The sequence below is a fragment of the Palaemon carinicauda genome, chromosome 5 (assembly GCF_036898095.1).
Source record: "Palaemon carinicauda isolate YSFRI2023 chromosome 5, ASM3689809v2, whole genome shotgun sequence".
In the NCBI taxonomy this organism is placed as follows: Eukaryota; Metazoa; Arthropoda; class Malacostraca; order Decapoda; family Palaemonidae; genus Palaemon; species Palaemon carinicauda.
This window is the reverse complement of record NC_090729.1, coordinates 11,791,581-11,800,727: the sequence shown is the minus strand read 5'-3', so window position 1 is coordinate 11,800,727 and position 9,147 is coordinate 11,791,581.

The window sequence follows — 9,147 nt, the reverse complement described above, 5'->3', positions numbered from 1 at the left end:
CATTAATCCGAGTCATAGTGGCTTTAGTGTATTTCTTAACGTTAATACTACATCCAAGGCTTCTTCACCCCCATAGACCGCGCGTAACCTAACTTTGAAATCATCCCAGGTAACTGCTTCTTGAAATGAAACACCTCTTAAATACGCACTCGCATCCCCCTTAGAAAAATCTATAAAACTTTTAGCTTCTTGTAATTGTACAAAAGGGTCTACGATTTGTTTGGCATTTAAATGGGCATCGACGGATGAAATCCATGACTCCACATTTTGAGGCAAGAACCCATTATCTCGAACCCTGAAAAGGAAGGATTGCTGACCTGGCATTTACAAGCGTCACAATCGGGAGAGGGTTTATCTGCCCTGCGTTACTAGGTCTCGGGGTGGGGCTCACAGGGGGCGTCATGATTACGGTATTTCTTTTCCTATCTCTTCGACCCCTTGCAATTCTATCAAAATATCTATATGAATACAGACGTCCACTGCGTAAACGCATAAGCACTCAATGATAAAGATTATAACAAAATTCCCCAAAACAATGCTACTAATACTAAGATATTTCCCGAGAATTTCTGAAAGAAAACAGAACACAAAGATATTTCCCGAGAATTTCTAAAAGAAAATGGAACACAAAGATATTTCCCGAGAATTTCTGAGAGAAAACGGAATTAGCAGAAAGAGAAAAAAAATTCTAGATGAGAATTCGGAGTTGAACACAGTTTCCTTCTATGAAAGGAAAATAGAAGATTAGCAAACCACTCACCCCAGTAATAATGGACTAATGACTCGTGATAACTACACCTCATTGCTCAATACTGAAATGAATAAGAAAATTGTACTTAGCTTCGGTTTATATGGCGAAGTGTGATGTCGTCATTTCCTCTCTCTCTCTCTTGATGTTTGGGTGAATGTTTTTGGTCCGATTTCCTCTCTCTCTCTTGATGTTTGGGTGAATGTTTTCGGTCTGATTTCCATTGAATGTATTGCTTCCTGGATATATTTTGCAAGCGTTGAACGTCAGTCCCTGGTTTTCTTAGGATGTTGATTGAAGATCCAGTTCATCAGTTTGTATGTATAACATTCATTAAATGTTTTATTCTTCGATGGACTATGATACTTAGTCAAAATTGTAGATTCATTACTGTTGATTTCTTGGAGATCTTTCTCTGGTTTTTAGAGTTTTATTCGTTGAATCCAGAAGATCTTTCTCTAATTCTTAGAGTTTTATTCGTTGATTCCTGAAGATATTTCTCTGATTCATAGAGTTTTACCGCTGCCACCATTTATTAGTGTGCTACTGTTGTTAACACACATTAAGTATGTTTGTTGGGAAGTTACATCTTCAAGTAAAGTCAATCAAGTTAACTTTAAAATGGTTTATTCTTTAAAAACAACAGTGTTAACATCTCCTTCACAGGAGTATAGCTGGTTTGGTCGGATGACCATTCCATATGAAGTATTGATAAGAACTGCTAAAATATCGATATCACAGATATCGTATAGACAGTTATCTCAGCATTTAAACACAGAACGTAAACTCTACATTAGTATAGGAAGACACCTGCATCCGGTGGCGACACAACTCTTTCACACGGTTTGTATTTGTGTTTGAGCTTCATAAAATGTTACATTGCTGAGACCTGCTAATCGCATCCTGTTATGATCTGTCTGACTACAGCAATTCTCACGCTAGCTTCTACTTCCACAATGACGTATTACGTCATGTGTTTTAAACATGTAATATATGATTATTACATATATAATATACGAAAACTGCATTTCTTTTTCGCATAATTTGTCCCGTCTTTGTATTTGTTTCATTCAAATAACATATTCTAAGGTAATAAAGTTTTATCTACCTATTTATCTATCTATCTATCTATTATTATTATTATTATTATTTTTTTTTTTTTTTGTGCTACAACTATAGTTGGAAAAGTTCCAACTGGGAAAATAGTTTAGTGAGGAAAGAAAACTAGAGAAACTAATATATTTTAAGGACAGTAACAATATTGAAATAAAAGGTGATAAACTGAAAATTAAATTTGATTTTATTACTGTATTTCTAATAGTATTGAGGACATTTATTGTCACCATTTTCAGATAAAATGTATGTATGAGTGCGTGTGTATTTATCTACAGTATCTATATATTCATTATTGACCGTATGTAAACAAAATTTTACCTTTTTAGACACTACCACGTTCTTGAATTTTTATACATTATGTGTTTTGGACTTGTCTTAGAAGCATCCCAATTTACTAAATATAGCTAATTTGTACGTAAATTCTTATTTTCAATGTAGAATTTTGAATAGTTTTATTGTAGACGTAATATAAAATTTATGGATTTTAGATAGTAGTAAAATGCTATCCTAAATGTATTTTAATAGGTCATTACTATTTGAGAACCTTCCAATGTAAATGCATTCTTTATGTAACAGAATACCCATTGTTTTATGGAATAAAGGAATTATTATTATTATTATTATTATTATTATTATTATTATTATTATTATTATTATTATTATTATTATTATTATTATTATTATAAACTATAAAAATTTTAAAACCACATGAGAAAGAGATATAAAATAGAATAGCGTGCCCGAGCGTAACCTCAAGCAAGAGAACTCTAATCATAGACAGTGGAAGACCATGGTTTAGAGACAACGGCACTGCCCAAGACTAGAGAACAATGGTTTGATTTTGAGGTATCGTTCTCCTAGAAGGGTTGCTTTCAATAGCTAAAGACTCTCTTTCACCCTTTCCAAGAGAAAAGTGGCCACTGAGCATTACCAGTGGAGTAGTTAACCCCTTAAGAGAAGAATGATTGTTTGTTAATCTCCATTATGTCAGATGTATGATAACCGGCCAGAATATTCATTGTATATGTTATCATCATCATCTCTTCTTACGCCTGTTGACGCAAAAGGGTCTCAGTTGAATTTTGTCAGTTATATCTATATTGAGCTTTCAAATCAATACTTCTTGAATCGTCCTCTCTTACTTAACGTTTCATAGTCCTCAGCATGTAGGTCTGGGTCTTCCAACTCTTCTAGTTCCTTGCGGAGCCCGGTTGAAAGATTTATGATCTAATCTTTCGTGGGGAGTGCGATGACCATGGCCAAAACCTCTCTATTTGCCTTTCACCATAATGTCATCCACATATGGCACTCTGGTAATCTCTCTTATCGTTTCATTTCTAATCCTGTCATGCCATTTAACTCCCAGTATTCTTCTGAGGGCTTTGTATTCAAATCTTCAAAATCTCTTAGACTTTGTTTCATTGGCATACCTCTGCTCATGTCTATAGAGTAACACCGATCTCACTAAAATGATATGTACCCTGATTTTTATGTGTAATTTCAGGCGATTTTATTTACAGATTTTATTAAACCCAACCATTCTCTGATTAGCTCTTTTCAATCTTCCATTAAACTCCAATTTGAAAGACCCTGTATTAGAGATCATATTTCCTAAATATATAAATGATTTTACCTCTTTAATCCTTTGTCCCTCCAATGATATTTCCTCTTCCATCGCATATTTCATTCTCATCGTCTCTGTCCTTCTTCCATTTATCTTGAGTCCTACATTCTGAGATATTCCATTCCATGTATTCTGGTGAGCAAGTATTGCAAGTCATGTGGTGTTTTGCTAAGAAGGATATCGTCATCACCATATTCTATGTCAGCTAATTCCTTATTACTAATCCAGTATAGTCCTTCTCCACCATCTCAAACTGTTCTATGCATTACAAAATCCATGAGGTGGATAAACACATAGGTGACAACACATTCCCTTAGCGTACTCCACTGTTCACTGAAAATTCATTTGATAGGACTCCACTAACATTAACTTTGCACTTTCTATGCTCATGAACAAGCTTAATCAAATTTGCATATTTAAGAGGAACTCCATAATAAAGCAGGACTCTTCACAAATTAGGCCGGTGCACTCTATCAAAGATTTGTTCGTAGTCCATAAATGACATTGAATATGGATTACAATATGCTACACATTGTTGTGTAACGTGTCTTAAAATGAAAATTCAGTCGCTCATCTTTTACTTTTTCTAAATCCCTCTTATTCATCTCTCAGCCTTTCATCAATTGTTTTCTCTAGCCATTTTAGAATAAGTATACTATATATTTTTCATGACAACTAACGTAAGTGCGGTGCCTCTGTAATTATTGCAATAAGTATTTTTTTTTTCTCACCAACACTCCTAACTTCCATTTATCAAGTTTTGCATCTTAATGTCACCATCTACAAAAATAATCTTGTAAGTAGTCTGGAAGTTACTTATTTTTTAGCCTATATCATCTTAGCAGTTATTCCTTCATATCTAGGGGCTTTCCATCTCTTGAGGTTTTTAAGAATAACTTCGACTTCAAAGACATTGAATTCTTTCATAGGCAGATAGAAAAGCTTCCTCAGTTCCAGGTATATCAATCAAATTACTCCCTTCATATCTCCTATTCATGGCCTCACCAAAGTAGACCATACAACGTTGCCTTTCTTCATCTTCATTTGTTATAACAGATCTATCTCCCTTTCGGATGGGTATATGCTTCTGATTTGCTCCCGTGGAGATTTCATTAATAATTCTATGAGCAATTCTTTCACCATAGCCCCTCCCTGAATTCATAGCTTTGTCAGCCTCATCTGCTTTACTGTATATATATTTTCTCAAGTCATTCCTGGCTTTCTTTTTGACTTCACTATCAATACTGGAATACTTAGCATGCTCTACCTTGTAATTTTCATTACTTCCTCGAAAACCTTCAACAATCAATTTCTGTCTTTGTCTCTTTTTTATAGCATCCCAAGTATCATTTGATATCCATGGCTTCATCTTTATAATTAAATGTCACAAAACTTCCCTTCCAACTGACTGAAATATGTTCTTATTATCCTACCATTCTTCGTTAATTGTCTGCTCTTCTTTTAATATTTCCTTTTCTCCATGGTCGTCTTTTCTATCAATAAAAAATGTCCTTACCTTCCTCGGAATTATTTATAAGAGGACAATATGCTATAGATACATAGTCATTAGTCGTCTACTACGATACTGTCTTTCGTAGTGTTACATAAGACCATAATTTTTCTACTATTCCATTTGTCCCTCCAAAGTATGTTAAAAAGGGAATGGGAAAGAAGATAGATTTCAGAATTATTCATAATTGCAAACGGTGAGAGGTTTCTATTGTAGCTCTAATGCTGCTGGATGTTATATACAAAAACTACATTTCTTTTTCTCACAATTTACCCCGACTTCGCGTTTGTTTCAGTCAATTCACCTATTCTAAAATAATAATGTTTTATCTAGTTATTATTATTATTATTATTATTATTATTATTATTATTATTATTATTATCATACTTACTTCTTATGTTACAACCCTAGTTAGAATAGCGTGATGCTATAGGCCCAGGTGCTCCAACAGAGAAAATAGCCCAGTGAGGGAAGAAAACAAGAGAAAATATAATATTGAAATAATTATTTCTTATGTAAACTATAAAAACTCTAACACAACTTGAGAAAGAGAAATAAATAAAAAATGGGCCCAAGTGTACCCTAAACAAAGAGATATTTAACCCTAGACAGTGGAAGACCATGGTATTGAGGCTATGGCACTACCCAAGACTAGAGAACAATGGTTTGATTTTGGGGAATTCTTCTCCTAGAATAGCTTCTTCCGATAGCTGAAGAGTCTTTTACCCTCATCAAAAGAAAGTGGCCACTGAACATTGACAGTGCAGTAGTTGACCCAATCAGAGAAGAAGAATTGGTTAGGAATCTCAATGTTGTCAGGTGTAAGAGGACAGAGAAGATTATGTAAAGAATTGACCAGACTATTTGGTGTATATGTGGGCAAAGAGAAAATTAACCGTAACTAGAGAAAATTATCCAATGTAATGCTTTTAGGCCAGTCAAAGAACCCAACAACTCTCTAGCGGTAGTATCTCAATGGGTAACTGGTGTTCTTGCCAACCTTTTACCATGCATCCTGTTGGAATGTATCTTTTTTAGGTTTTCCTTTTCAATATTTCAAAGTATAATATTCTTGTGTTTATGATGAAAATATTATAAAGATATCACATATAAAGAATTCTTAATAGTTCTCATGTGATAAATTAGTTGCCTCTGATTCAAAGTACAGATACCAGAATTGAACAGTGATTTTGTATGTCTTTTAGAAGCCATTTCCTATTTCTCTTAGTAGGCAGGTTGCTGAAAACAACCTTTGGCATTGTTTCAATTAATATGCTCGGCTATTTATTTCATAGATAAATTGCATTTTATGATAAAAGCTGTTTTGCTAATGATTCAAAAAGTAAAATTAAAGCGTTTTACTTGCAAACTATATATATGCATACACACACACACACACACACACACACACACATATATATATATATATAAATATATATATATATATATATATATATATATATATATATATATATATATATATATATATATATATATATATATATATATATATATATATATATATATATATATATATATATATATATATACATATATATATATATATATATATATATATATATATATATATATATATATATATATATAGAGATATCTATATGAATATATATATATATATATATATATATATATATATATATATATATATATATATATATATATATATATATATACATATATATATATGTATGTATATATATATATATATATATATATATATATATATATATATATATATATATATATATATATATATATATATATTAATGATAAATTTTGCACATTTTGACGTGTTTTTCATATTCAAATAAACCATATATATTTTTGTTACATTAATGTCTGGATTCTCTTAACGACCTCTGCTCAGAGCCCCAGGCGAAATCACGCAAAGACAAGAGCTTGTGACCGGCCGGGAATCGAACCCTGGTCGGCAAGCTTGGATAGACAGTGACTAAACCAAGTGGTTTAGTCACTGTCTATACAAGCTTGTCGACCAGGTTTCGATTCCCGGCCGGTCACAAGATCTTGTCTTTGCGTGATTTCGCCTGGTGCTCTGATGCCGAGGTCGTTAAGAGAATCCAGACATTAATGTATCAAAAGTATATATAGCTTATTTGTATATATATATATATATATATATATATATATATATATATGTGTGTGTGTGTGTATGTATAAGGTTTTTCGAATCCCCATGATCAGCAAAGGTGTGCTAGTCAGAGCGTACCGTGATAGGTTGTTTTACTGTGGTCAATCAGAAGGAAATTTTCCACTCTCACCAATCCATACTGGTCGGCGTGGTTACGAAAACTGGGCAGATCACAGACCTGAATTAAAATATCTAAAATGTTTGTCCTACAGGTAACTAGAAATGACTGAATTTTGTTGGTGTTTATCATATATTTATCTATCTATCTAACTATATATATATATATCTATATATATATATATATATATATATATATATATATATATATATATATGTATATATATTTATATATAAATATATATATATATATATATATATATATATATATATATATATATATATATATATATATATGTGTGTGTGTGTGTGTGTGTGTGTGTGTGTGTATGTACACTTAGATTCAAAAGTCCGCCGACACTCAGGGAGAATCGAACGTCAGAGGTCTCTAGTGTTACCATGACAAAACAAATAAAGAGTTGCATTTCTTAATACTTCTTAGGAAATAGGCGGAGCCTTGTCCAAGCTCAGCGAACGCTAGAAAATATTACAAATCTTGTTGCCATATTTCATGCTGTGGTATCATTTGACATCTCGACTATCCAATACAATTACACAAAACACAAACACATGCATATAGATATATAGATATATATATAGAATCTGTAAAAGCATGTAGAAATTAATGGAGAGGCATAGCTTAACAATTCCTTCCGTTAACAGCTACATTAGATTGTTCGGAGATCTGACATTAGTCTTTTTCCAGTTTCAATTATGGCTCGAGGCTGTAAAGTATTTATAAAAACACCATAAATGAGTTATACGAGCCTTCAGGACATTCAGAGAGAGAGAGAGAGAGAGAGAGAGAGAGAGAGAGAGAGAGAGAGAGAGAGAGAGAGATAATACAGTAGTGAATGTAGTAATTAGTCACCATATAAATTGATTTCTAGACATTCATGCATATCAAAAGAAATTTTCGTTTGATATTGCAATGTTTCCAACAAAAATTATTGTATCATGCTTCCAAAAACTTAGTTTTAGAATGCTAAATTAATTGCTAAAGACTTTCACAGGCCTTTATATATTCATAGATAGCAAAATTTTGTAATACATAAGGATATTTTACTGTAAAATATTTCCCAAGTCATTCAGATTCATGGGGATGTGCCATCTCAGTCTTTAGTTCGCAACCCACTTGCCCTCTATTCATCAAATTTTTTACCTTCCCTTTTCGGCCAGTACTCGTGGCCAAGAACGGTTGGCATTGGCATTTAAAATAAAATTTTAAATATATACATCAAAATCTTTGTTGTGTTGCTAATTCAATCTTTATTACAAGAGCTATAATTTGCTTGATAAGTACTGAGGCCCTATGACAAAATTGGAGATAGTTATCATCGAGTAGTGATAACGGAATTATTTTGTTAGTCTTAAATGCTCATCCACATAATGGTAGATTTTGGAACAATAATAGCTCTAATTAGAGGGTCGTTGTCTTATGAGTGTTTTGAAGGATTCGTTAGAAAGAAACTTTATACCAACATTTGTCCGGCTTGAAGTTATACTATTTAGTTACTATAGATCATTATGTTCTGTAGTTCTCCAAATACCACAAGTTTTCCAGTTAATATGCTCATTACAAAAGTGCTCTGTAGGATAATTTACCCGTTTACTTTAAAATCAACCAAGATATTTTCGTTGACTGGAATAATTATGAAGGAATGTGATTAAAATTGCATAAAAAATGTGAGTGAAATAGTGCTCACAATGTCTTATTTTTTAATCCAGCTAAGTATCTCGTCTTGGCTTCACATAAATTTCGAAAGGTTCCAGGTTGGAATGGTCAAGTACAGGTGTTTCTTGCTGCCGCTGAGGAGAGATTTCTTTTCTGGAGAGATAGTGAGAAACAAGGAACTAAAATT